The 11216-nt window shown below is 43.9% G+C and overlaps 1 pseudogene; it reads left to right on the top strand.

The window, feature by feature from the left end:
• Positions 1-3154: 3154 nt before the first annotated feature.
• On the top strand, positions 3155-4897 carry LOC147903889 (phospholipase A1-Igamma1, chloroplastic pseudogene; annotated as a pseudogene).
• Positions 4898-11216: the final 6319 nt, after the last annotated feature.

The following is an 11216-nucleotide window of genomic DNA, read 5'->3' as shown; positions in this document are numbered from 1 at the left end:
TTGTTTGGCCTCTACATTGACGAGCTCGAGACAGTGATGCAGACACAGGGGGGTAGGTTGCTCTCTTGTGGGCATGCTGATCCACATATCCTTTATGCAGATGATGTGGTTCTCTTGTCTTTGTTTAGCAGAGGGGCTCTAAAGACACCTTGACGCACTACAGTCCTTTTGTGAGTCTCATGATTTGAAGGTCAACCTAGGACAACCAAGGTTATGATCTTCAATACATCTCAAACTGTCATGTGCCAAGAGGAGTTCGCATTTGATGGGTCCCTTGTTGAGGTAGTTTCATCATACACTTATCTTGGGGTCTTCTTTTCCGGACCCATCTTCACTATGAGACCCATGATGCATGCACGTCTAAGTAGAGGATATGCTTCATTGGCTAGACTGGAGAGGCAGTGCTTCCACTCTCACTTTCAGGATCCACGGACCAAAGGGTTGCTTGTTGACTAAGCAGGTAGAGTATTTTTTGGAAAGTATGCAAATTTGTAGGCCAGCCTCTAAAAACTCGTAGCTAGGGAACTCAAGGGTTACATATGTATAAAAGAGGAGTCCAAGGTATTTTTGGAATTCACATCTTATTGGGAAAATTTATTATGGGAGTTTTGAGCTAAAAAAGGGCCTCATAAGGGAGAGATTAGGAAAATGAATTAATTGCTTATTTCTAGATAAAGCGCTCATGGTAAAGATGGATTTTGGAGGGATTTTGGCTGCTCTTAAAGGCATTTCATATATGCTTCGGAAATTTCGAGGGCTTGGATGCATTCCAACTCCAATCCAATGGTGTCTAATAATTCACCTCTTATGGCCATTGGATCTCTGATCATGATCCTATGGTGTGCATACAATTGAAATTTAAATTGCCATATGATTATCCTTATGGGATGTGCGTTTAAAAGCAGTGTTATTAAAAAAGTTGGGAATTTTGTCAAGATGAACCATGACATGCAATTTGTGTAATTAAAACATCATTGGTAATACTTTATATCACCACTTCATCCCAGAAAGGGTTTCCTTAACAAGGGGCATGTTGCTCAAAATGCTCCTTTAAAACATCCCAAAAGTGACGGCATGGTAGTGTCATTCTCAATGCCACTTTTTGACTTTATGTTGAATGGGTGGGTGCTCATAAGAAGCTAATTTATGCATGCTAATGACTCTAGAGGGTGCATGTACTAAAACAATTGAACGAGTGTGTGTGTGCTTTTGTGCACACACGAATGTATATCCATGCATGCGTGCGTGTGTGCATGCGTGCGTGCATGTGTGAGTGTGTGTGTGAGAGAGAGAGAGAGAGAGAGAGAGAGAGAGAGAGAGAGAGAGAGAGAGAGAGAGAGAGAGAGAGAGAGAGAGAGAACCTCATATGTAAATATATTTTTATAGGTTTACCTTAAATTTTTTTAGTAAGAAACCCCAACCAAGTGGTATACTTACATATTTCTAAATGAATCTTGGGGCTACGTATCCTCAAGTGGAAAAAGCCCTATAAGGAATGAAAAATGCTTAGTATCTTCATTTGCTTGTTCAATGCTGAGATTCAATGTTATGATGTGCATTTATTTTCTACGAAAAAGACATCACTGGATTCTAGTATTAACAACAGAAGGAGGAATTTCTTCCCCTTCACGGTCATGAAATAGGTTGTAGTCCCAATAGTAGGGCCCTATAAAACACTTACCTATGGACTAGAAATTTTTGTATGTCTCTAGTTTGGTCATAATAGATTGTAGCACCATGAGTACGTCCAATAAAGCACCGACCATTTGTTTTGTTTGTGGCCAAGGGGTAATCGAAGAGTAGATTTGAAGGATTCATCTTTGCAAAGCTAATTATTGATGGAAGTATACATTCAAGCCAAATTTATGGATATTTCATAAAATGATAGAAGTTTGGATTCAAAGCTTGTCATTTAGATAAAGGTGAAATAGTGGGAAACCTTGTTTGGCTTCAACATTGAGAGGGCTCGTGATGAATTTTGCTATTAGTTAGGAATGTTGCTAGCAATGCAAATTTGCATTGGGAATTTTGTTGAGATGAACCATGAAATGCAATTTGTGTAATTAAAACATCATTGGTAATACTTTATATCACCACTTCGCCCCACAAAGGGTTTCCTTAACAAGGGGTATGTTGCTCAAAATGCTCCTTTAAAACATGCCAATAATGACTGCATGGTGGTGTCATTCTCAATGCTTCTTTTTTACTTTATGTTGAATGGGTAGGTGCTCATTAGAAGGTAATTTATGCATGCCAATGACTCTAGAGGGGGCATGTAGTAAAAAAATTGAGTGTGGGTTAGATAAAGATAAGGATTTGTCTCCTTAGAGAAAATTGGATTCTCATTTATGAATTTTCACGTCAAATTTTTAAACTTTTTTTGTTTGTAAAAAGATATCACAATTTGTATTATAAAAGGCAAAACACTACAACTGCAAAAACATCCTAAACCAAGTAGGTGTGATAAAAAAGAAAATCTGCACATTATAGTCCGAAAGGGCTAATTGATATAATTTTTAGAAGTTAATCAAGATCATTGTAGAAAGCTTTTAATTTACAAAACAGTTTGCTTCCTCTATGCATCCAAAAGTGCCACCTACCAATACGGTAAAGGGGCTGGGATTGCGCATGCACCCCTAACTTTTTGCTAGTGCAAGGAGTTGAGCCTATTGATTTTTTGAAGTTTTCCATTGTCAACTCATCGCCTTGATAACCATAGAGGGGGATGGGAATATAATTTTTTCAAAAAAAAATAGCTTGGTGAAAAACTTAAATATCCAATACCAAATTCATTGGTGGGCTAGTAGTATGCCACATGTTGACTACTTCAACGGTTATAGAAGCTAAAACAAGTAAGCATTTCCCCCCTCTTTTTCATGCCTCTTTAGTGGGTCTTCCCAACGCCCAAGGAGAAAAAGGCGGTTTTCTCCCCCCCTTTTTCGTGCCTCTTAACTCGTGGACAGAAAAGGGGGCTTGTTGACATTTACAAGCCAATGGCGTAAAGTTTAAACTATGCCCATGGCACTTGTTTAATTAAAATTGAAATTTTAAATCTAAAATTGAAGATGTCGCAGGCTTGACCGAATCAATGACACTTTTGCCCTTTTTTAAAGGAAGCTTAGTCCACTGAGGTACAGCTAATTGGCCAGCCTGTCTATAAACGAGTGTCTCGCTTTGGATCTTCCAGATTCATTCACAGCCAAGCAAACTCTCCCTAACAATTCCATCCCTCTGTGACGGTTATTCTGCCCATCTTTCTTCCATTCCTCCTTGTTGGTTATCCATGATCTCGTTCTCTGATGCTGCGGTCGTTGGTCGTCTTCCTCCTAAGGGCCCTCGTACGTCTGTGCACGACGTGGTTTCCAACTTGCAGAACGGTTTGCCATTCTCCAAGACAGTATGGAACGATCCGACCCTTCTTACTGCGTCGAGGTCAATCGCCTTGCGCTCGCTTCAGGGGCAGAAGCTAGTACCCAAAGCAGGGCACTTTAAGGGAAGATCGGGAGTGGCTTTCGGCTCTGCAGTGGACCTGGCAGAATCCCAGTCATCTCTAAGCATTCCCGTAGAGAAGGAGCACACAGAGAGGTCTTTGGACCGAAGAGAGGACAGAGAAGGCAGAGTCGAAGTTTCTTCCGAGCCGGATGATGCCCAAGGGAAACTGTCGAAAATATGGAGGAAGATTCAGGGGGAAAATAATTGGAAGGGCCTCTTAGAACACTCAATAAACCCAATCCTTAGATCCGAGATCATAAGATATGGAGAATTCGCACAAATCTGCTACGACGCGTTCGACTTCGATAGGCATTCGATCTACTGTGGCAGTTGCAAATATAACAGAGCGAAGCTTCTGGAGAAAATGGACAAGGGCGACTGCGGCTACGAGGTGACGAAGTATCTGTTCGCAACCTCCGATTTGGAATTGCCAAACTTCTTTCGGAGGAGCGACAGGGAAGAGGAGCGCTGGAGCAGGGATTCCAACTGGATGGGGTACGTGGCGGTAGCGAGCGACGAGAAGGAGGTGGAGAGGCTGGGGAGGCGAGATATAGTGGTGGCATGGAGGGGAACGGTGACGGCAACGGAATGGGTGGACGATTTATGGGACGTGCAGACCGCAGCGGGGTTCGAGGAGGGGAGGGAGGAGGTGAAGGTGGAGGAGGGGTTCAGGAGTCTGTATGTATCGAGCAAGGCGAAGTCGAGGTACAATAAGGAGAGTGCGAGGGAGCAGCTGAGGAGCGAGGTGGAGAGGTTACTGAGGAAGTACGAAGGGGAGGAGGTGAGCATAACGGTGACGGGGCACAGTTTGGGGGGGGCGTTGGCGCTGCTGAGCGCCTACGACATTGCAACGGAGGGAGCCAGGACGTGGAGGAGCAAGGTACCGATAACAGTGTTCTCGTTCTCTGCGCCGAGAGTGGGCAATCTGGCGTTCAAGGAGAGGGTGGCGGAGCTCGGGGTGGCTGTGCTGCGAGTGGTGAACTGCCATGACGGGGTGCCGAAGGTGCCTGGGATTATTTTCAACGAGAGCTCTCCCACAGTTACGATAGGGTGGCTGCATCGTCTTGTTGAATGCTGGGCGTGGGCTTATCACCACGTTGGAGTGGTACTCCATCTCGATGCAGAAGCATCGCCTTTCCTGCGTCGCACCAGCGACCCTGCTTCGCACCATAACCTCGAGGCGCTGCTACACCTGCTGGATGGCTACCATGGCCCTAGTAAAGGCTTTGCGTCCGCAAACAACAGAAGCCCCGCGCTGGTGAACAAGGCTTCCGATTTCTTGAAGCTTGAGGTGTTCATCCCCCCGTCGTGGTGGCAGGAGATGAACAAGGGCCTGGTCAAGAATGCACAGGGGCAGTGGATCGTCAGCCCTCGTGACGACGAGCACCTTCCCCAGAACCACTGATGCCCAAACATAGAAAAGTGTCAATTCAACACCCCATACCAGGATCAGTCTTGCCGTATTGGCTCTTTTGACCCTCCAACGGGTCTTTGGAAAATTTACATTCAATCGTGTATTGGACTTTGTTTTTGCCTTTTTGAGCCCTAAGGGTATATTGAAAGTACACTAATTTTTGGCTACTCACTCCACATGTTCAATTCTCAATTCGAAAACATCATGATCACTTTTAAGTATCCGAGTGACCTGACACGTCTACAACAGCTGGTCGCCTCCCACCCTCTCTCTCTCTCTCTCTCTCTCTCTCTCTCTCTCTCTCAATTTACATGTTCTTTATCTCTGTTTGAAAGGACGAGTGACTTAACCCGTCTACAATAGGCTAGAGATCCACTTCGCTGGGTCTCAAGGTTGCAATCATAGATTGCATTTAATAAAATTTAAGGTTTCATTTATAAATCTCAAACTTTGAGGAATTTTAAGAACATTTGCAAAGAACATATACATACATACAAACACACACACACACACACACACAAATATTTAAGAATCAGCTGTCTTTCATTAAACCAAACTCCACACACACACAAAACACTAAATATTAAAATATAAATAAATATCTATCTATGACGGGTTAGAGACTCGCTCCGCTCAGTCTCAAGGTTTGGATCCTAGGGTGCCTTTAATGTCTAGGAATAAAAGTGTAGCTTTTATTTACAAATCTCCATATCATTGCCCTGTGTAGGAGTCCCATTCTTGCTATTGCAACCTTTGCAAGCATGGTGAGGAGCAAGGCTACAAGACCACGCAATGCTATGACCTCTTGTGTCTTCCACAACACCAGAAATACATTGGATAAGTGAATCCCTTGCACCTATAGCTTAACTGACTGGATAGTGATGAAAGGATTGGCCAAATGTACACATAAGCTTCCCAAGAGCAAGAGAGGTAACATCTTGCATGAGTGGAAGGGGCACATCTTGAAGTTCAAGTTTAGGAAGAAAGGATGGCTCACAAAAGTGCAACATGTTTACATGGAAAAAGATATGTGGCTTCCTCCATCATTCAATCAATCTAGAATACCATCACACTATGAGCCTTTCTATCATGTACCTTTTTCACCTGTAAGTGTAATGAGTCCATTTGTAATTTTGTGTTTGGTTTCTAAGAGCTCTTATTCATGGTGGCAGATGTTTTCCCTTCGGACTTCGAGGAGTGGGAACTAGTTGAATCATTCATAGGCAAGTTCACTGCGATTCATGAGGATTTAGGTAAGCAAATGCATGCCGGGGAGAAGTTGGCCTCCTTGCGAATGGAGAATGTGTATTGGTATAATGCAACATACATCACTCCAACGACATCATCAAGCCATGGCCATCTGCAAACCATTGCACCACCACAACTTCAAGACATGGATTGCAGCAATGTGGACTTGAGGACATTACAATCGTACAAGGACAAGATTGCAAAGGATGTGGGCATGGCCATGAAGTTTACATTTGGATCTAAATGGGCAAGGTTATCTTGGTTTATGCCTCTACACATTTTTGCTTCTTTATTTCAGAATATACATATGCATAGAACAAAAACTATGTGGTCCTACAAGCGTGTAGATGAAAATGCTCTTGAAGATTTACTTGGGATGAATTGGGGAACCAGGTCAAGCGACCAAAAGGGTGATGTGTTTCAATGTCACACATGTAAAGAAAATGTGGTTATTAGATACCATTTGTCATGCCAAATGTTGTATTCAGCTTTTCAGTATAGGCGCTGGAAGAAAACAAATGGCGGGTGGCTTCCCTTAGACTCTAATGATGAAGACAATACGGGGGTAAGTTTGTCTATTGATGTTGAAGAGGGAGATGTCACATCACAATGGACCCTAAGGGATGTGCGAGAACACCTATTGGTCATGGAGGATGGCATGTCAAAGCCCTTCTACTTACTTAAATGGTGGTAAGATTAGCCGCCGCGTGGAGAAGTGCATGCATAGTGCCAATTGTATTCCTCCTATAACTTTGAAGATTGCTAACAATGTGTTTGGCTAGTGCAGCATTTGATTTTTTGTCAGGAAATCTCAATCCTCATCTCCTTCCTATATGCTCTCCCATGGATTTGACCCTGATCCTCTGAACCCTCCCTCAATTCCTCTCCTCTTCTCCCCCCATTATATTATCATCAGGAACAATGGCACGATGCATCATTGGTAGGTTTGTTCTCTCCCCTAACTCTTTATGTAGAGGAACAAAAATAATAACTCTTGGGCAATCTCAGGCTCAAGGGTGAAAAAGGTTGATGATGGTTAAGGGGCCTTGTCTAGTGAGAGTGGGGACATAGTAGAGTGGTCCAAGCTTGTATGGTCTTGATGGCACAATTCATAGTACCTTGGTACGGAGAAGACAAAAGTGGCTAAAGCACACTGGAACTTGGGATTCTTTGTCTTCTCTTCCTAGCTATCTGGCCACCCCCTTCTCTCTACCTTTCTCGATTCCCCTAATAGCTTCATGGACCCTCTAGTCTCTCTCCCTTCATAACCTTCACCCCCTCCTTGTAGCAACTACTCTCTCAACCCCCCCTCACCTTTGCTCCACCTTGCCCTCCCCTCCTTGCAACTATTGAATTGTTAACCCCCTCACGTACCCTCTCCTTATCATTGCTCCCTAACCTCACATGTCCTTGTGGTTGCCCATCATCCTCCCCTCACATGTCCTTGTGGTTTCCCATCATCCTCCCTAACCTCACATCTCCTTGTGGTTGCCCATCATCCTCCTTGTGGTTGCCCATCATCTCCTTTGTTCGCATGGCCTCGCCTCCCCTCACCACCCCTCCTTGTATGACTCCTCTCTCAGCCCTCCTACCTTCTTTCCACCTTGTGGGACATCCCCCCTCACCTCAACTCCACGTCCCCCTCCCCTCTCCTTGCATTTGCTCTCTTAGTCCTGTGTCACCTTTGCTCACCTCTCACTCCCCTCCTCATGGATGCTTTTTGCTCCTCACTCCCCTCTCCTTCTGGTTGCTTGCTTGCCCTTACTCTGCTTCTCACTCACCCATTGTGCCCCCCCCACCTCCCTTCCCACCACCTTCTCTTTGTAGCTACTACCCAATCCTCCCCTCACTTGAATAAAGCTGTATCAAAGGAAGGCATCAAGGAGAACTTTTAATAAAGTCATGGAATGGTCATTGCCACCATAGCTACTAGCTTCAAGCTATCCCTTTGCCCATGAGCCCGCACTCTCGTCGGAAATTTTCCCGACTTCATGAAGGCGCAGTGGTGTAATAATGAGATGCAATCTATTAGTTCAGAACACCGCATAGCTCGACACATGGCATCTCTGCACTGCTTTGCACAGCGCAGTCTGTGATCTACACCGTCTGATCACTTATCATCGCACAGCCTTTTGCCCCGCAGCTTTGCCACCTGTCCCTCGACACCACACCCATGAAGATCATAAAAATGAATGTTGGCTTGGAGAGACCACCGTGCTAGTTCTTGGCATAGTAATTAGATGCAATCTATCATTCTGAACACCGCCATGGTGCAAACCACCTGTCATCATGCAGTCATTTGCCACATCTTTGCCCGCAACCCATGCAAATCATAGGCTAGCTTGGAGAGACCAGCGCATTAGTTTTTGGCATAATAATGAGACGCAATCTATCATTTTGAGCATCGCCAACGGCCTCTGGCCTGACAACCTATCATCGCCAAGAATTCAAGGTTGTCTTGGAGAGACCACTGCACTGGTTCTTGGAGTTATAGCTCCATTACCTATTTTTACGTATTACAGGAGGAGGTCTATGATGACAAGCATGCTAGCAAATAGAAGGAGATCGATGAGAGCCATTGCACTAGTTCTTTGGGTTATATATTTGTGTATTGAGGAAAATGTATTCTGTTATGCAACCAAGCAAAATGCAATTGACGATATGGGCCTTGAGGGTCCCCTTTAGGGACAAGGGCCATATCAACATGCCATTTCTGTCCAGTGGCATCTTGGATATTATATAATGCACATCGATATGGCCCTTGTCCCTAGAGGGGATCCCTCAAGGGCCATATCATCATTTGCCTTTTTTGAAAGTTTAATTGTATTTTTTTAGATGTATCTCCATGCAACCTTAACGGTGGGGTCATTGAGTTATTTTAGCACTATTTTGGTCATAAACCAAGGAAATTGCAGTCCTTTCTTGGTATTTTAGTCCTTGTTGCAGTAAATATAAATGAGGGCAAAAGTATAATTTATCGAGTGAAAAAGAGATTACAATGTACGTCTATGGCCAATAACAGGTTATATAAAAATTATCAACTTATACCGAGCAAAAATTGAACAGAGGATCTTACATTTATAAAAACTCAGCAATTTCTGAGAGCCTTAAAGGCCAAAAGATTAGAGGTAGCGGTCGTAACCATTCAAATATAAAAGTTAACAAAAGTGCATACTGAGACCTTAAATTGAACAAAAAGAGATTACATAAATGCCCTAGAGACCAAAACATTACATCTAGTGAGCCAAAAGATCGTTGAGAGCCCAAAAGATTACATCCAACCATTGTTGAGAGCCTCGTCTAAGCAAGAGGAAATTTGTATAACTCAATTTTCCATCAATCTAGCTTCTAATTGCATTAAAAACATTTAGGGAGCCAAAGGAGGATACGATGGAGACACTGAAGACCACACACATTTTTAGGACTCAGATTACGGCCTCCCTAGCAAGTTGGGAGTACTCTGCTCTGAAAATATTGAGGCCTTCGTTGACATCTAGGGGGAACCAATACATCACTTCCATAAAAAGGCCCTTTGTGAGCATGTCATCTAAGGTGATGACATTCAGATGTGTGGGGAATCGACTGTGGGTATGAAGGGTCTCCACTAGTGCAACACAATCATTTCTACTCTAGGTGAGTGCAACACAAGTGCTAGCATTTCTACTCCAGGTGAGTGCAACACAATCACCTTATATGACAAGGAAGATAACATTGGGATCACGAAGCATCGAGGGGGGGTGGTAGTAGGCATGCTAAAGATGAGTGGGTGAGCAGCAGATGAGCATGGGAGCAGATGAGTGATGAGAGTTGGAGGAGGGAGTGTGGAGCAAAGTAGAGCAGGGGTGGAAAAGAGCTAGAGGAGGGTGTGGAGCAAATTAGCAGAGTGTGTGGAGCAAAGTAGCAAAGCATGGGCGGATCAGAGCAACGTAGTAAAATGCCAAATGCCACGGATCTTATATATATTATAAAGTTCGAGCCACCGTGGTGGCTAGAGCTTGAGGTTCCATCCATATTAATTGTAGGCCACCGTAGTGGAATCTTAGGTGCCACCCCAGATGGGTTGGTGATAATGAAGAAGATGCCATGTGGTGCCACTCCGGTGGCTAGTAATTAACTACCAACCCAGTGGAATCTTAGCCACGACAGACGTGGCTGATGAGAGCTACCACCACTAGGAAGTAATTGCCACAAAGGTAAATCATGAAGCTCTAATCACTCATTATGATGCACTCTAGTTCTCTACTAAGCATGCGAGCCTAGTGATTGGTAATTTTTACTGCACTCGTAGTGATCATGTTGAGATATCCAGCTCCACTTGCGATATGCCAGGGTGACCGTTGTGCATTTATGTCACCGACTTGTTAGCTAAAGATGTGGTTGGTACACAGCCCACGAATAATAGCTGGATGACAGCTATCCTTATCTACTCTAGTTTGTGGCTCAGTTAGTATGCCACCTTAGTTAGTTGAGTTTGGTTTGAGACCCACATATAGGGTTCTTCTATTTCTTTGTACTTGATGTAGATGCACAAAATGGTAATGCTGCACAGAATTCACAGCAGCAATCACAAAATATTAGTGGACCTGGAGTGTCCTCTAGCAGTGGTTCACATACTTCACCATGGACAGGCAGATTGAGATCAGGAGAATCTCCTCAAAGCAATGTAGAGAGTGGTATGCAGGTATCACGAAAAGGAAAAGAGAAGGTAGATCAGCCCATGTTTGATGTGAATGCAGGTCACTCTTATGTGGATGGTGAATCCAGTGGCTCAGAACAGAGCATTGATGATGAGTTGGGTATTCCTTCTGTTGTTACACCTGGAGTAAGGAAGACCAGGGATGTTTTGAGAGAACCTGGAAGTGAGCCTATTTTGCGCAGGTCTACCAAGGTTAGGTATCCTGTGGATAGGCTGAAATATGATGGATTTACAGCCATTCACTATGCCTATATGGTCAAAGTGATACAGGAACCAGAACCCACTTCTTTTGAGCAAGCCATGGGAAATGAAAAATGGGAGAAAGCCATGGATGAAGAAATGGATGCCTTGGAAGCAAATGCTACA

This window comes from Dipteris shenzhenensis, chromosome 3 (genome assembly GCF_047967505.1).
Source record: "Dipteris shenzhenensis isolate YYH24624 ecotype China chromosome 3, Dip_SZ_1.0, whole genome shotgun sequence".
In the NCBI taxonomy this organism is placed as follows: Eukaryota; Viridiplantae; Streptophyta; class Polypodiopsida; order Gleicheniales; family Dipteridaceae; genus Dipteris; species Dipteris shenzhenensis.
Note: the sequence above shows the minus strand (reverse complement) of the source record. Positions and strands in the feature narration are given on the sequence as shown.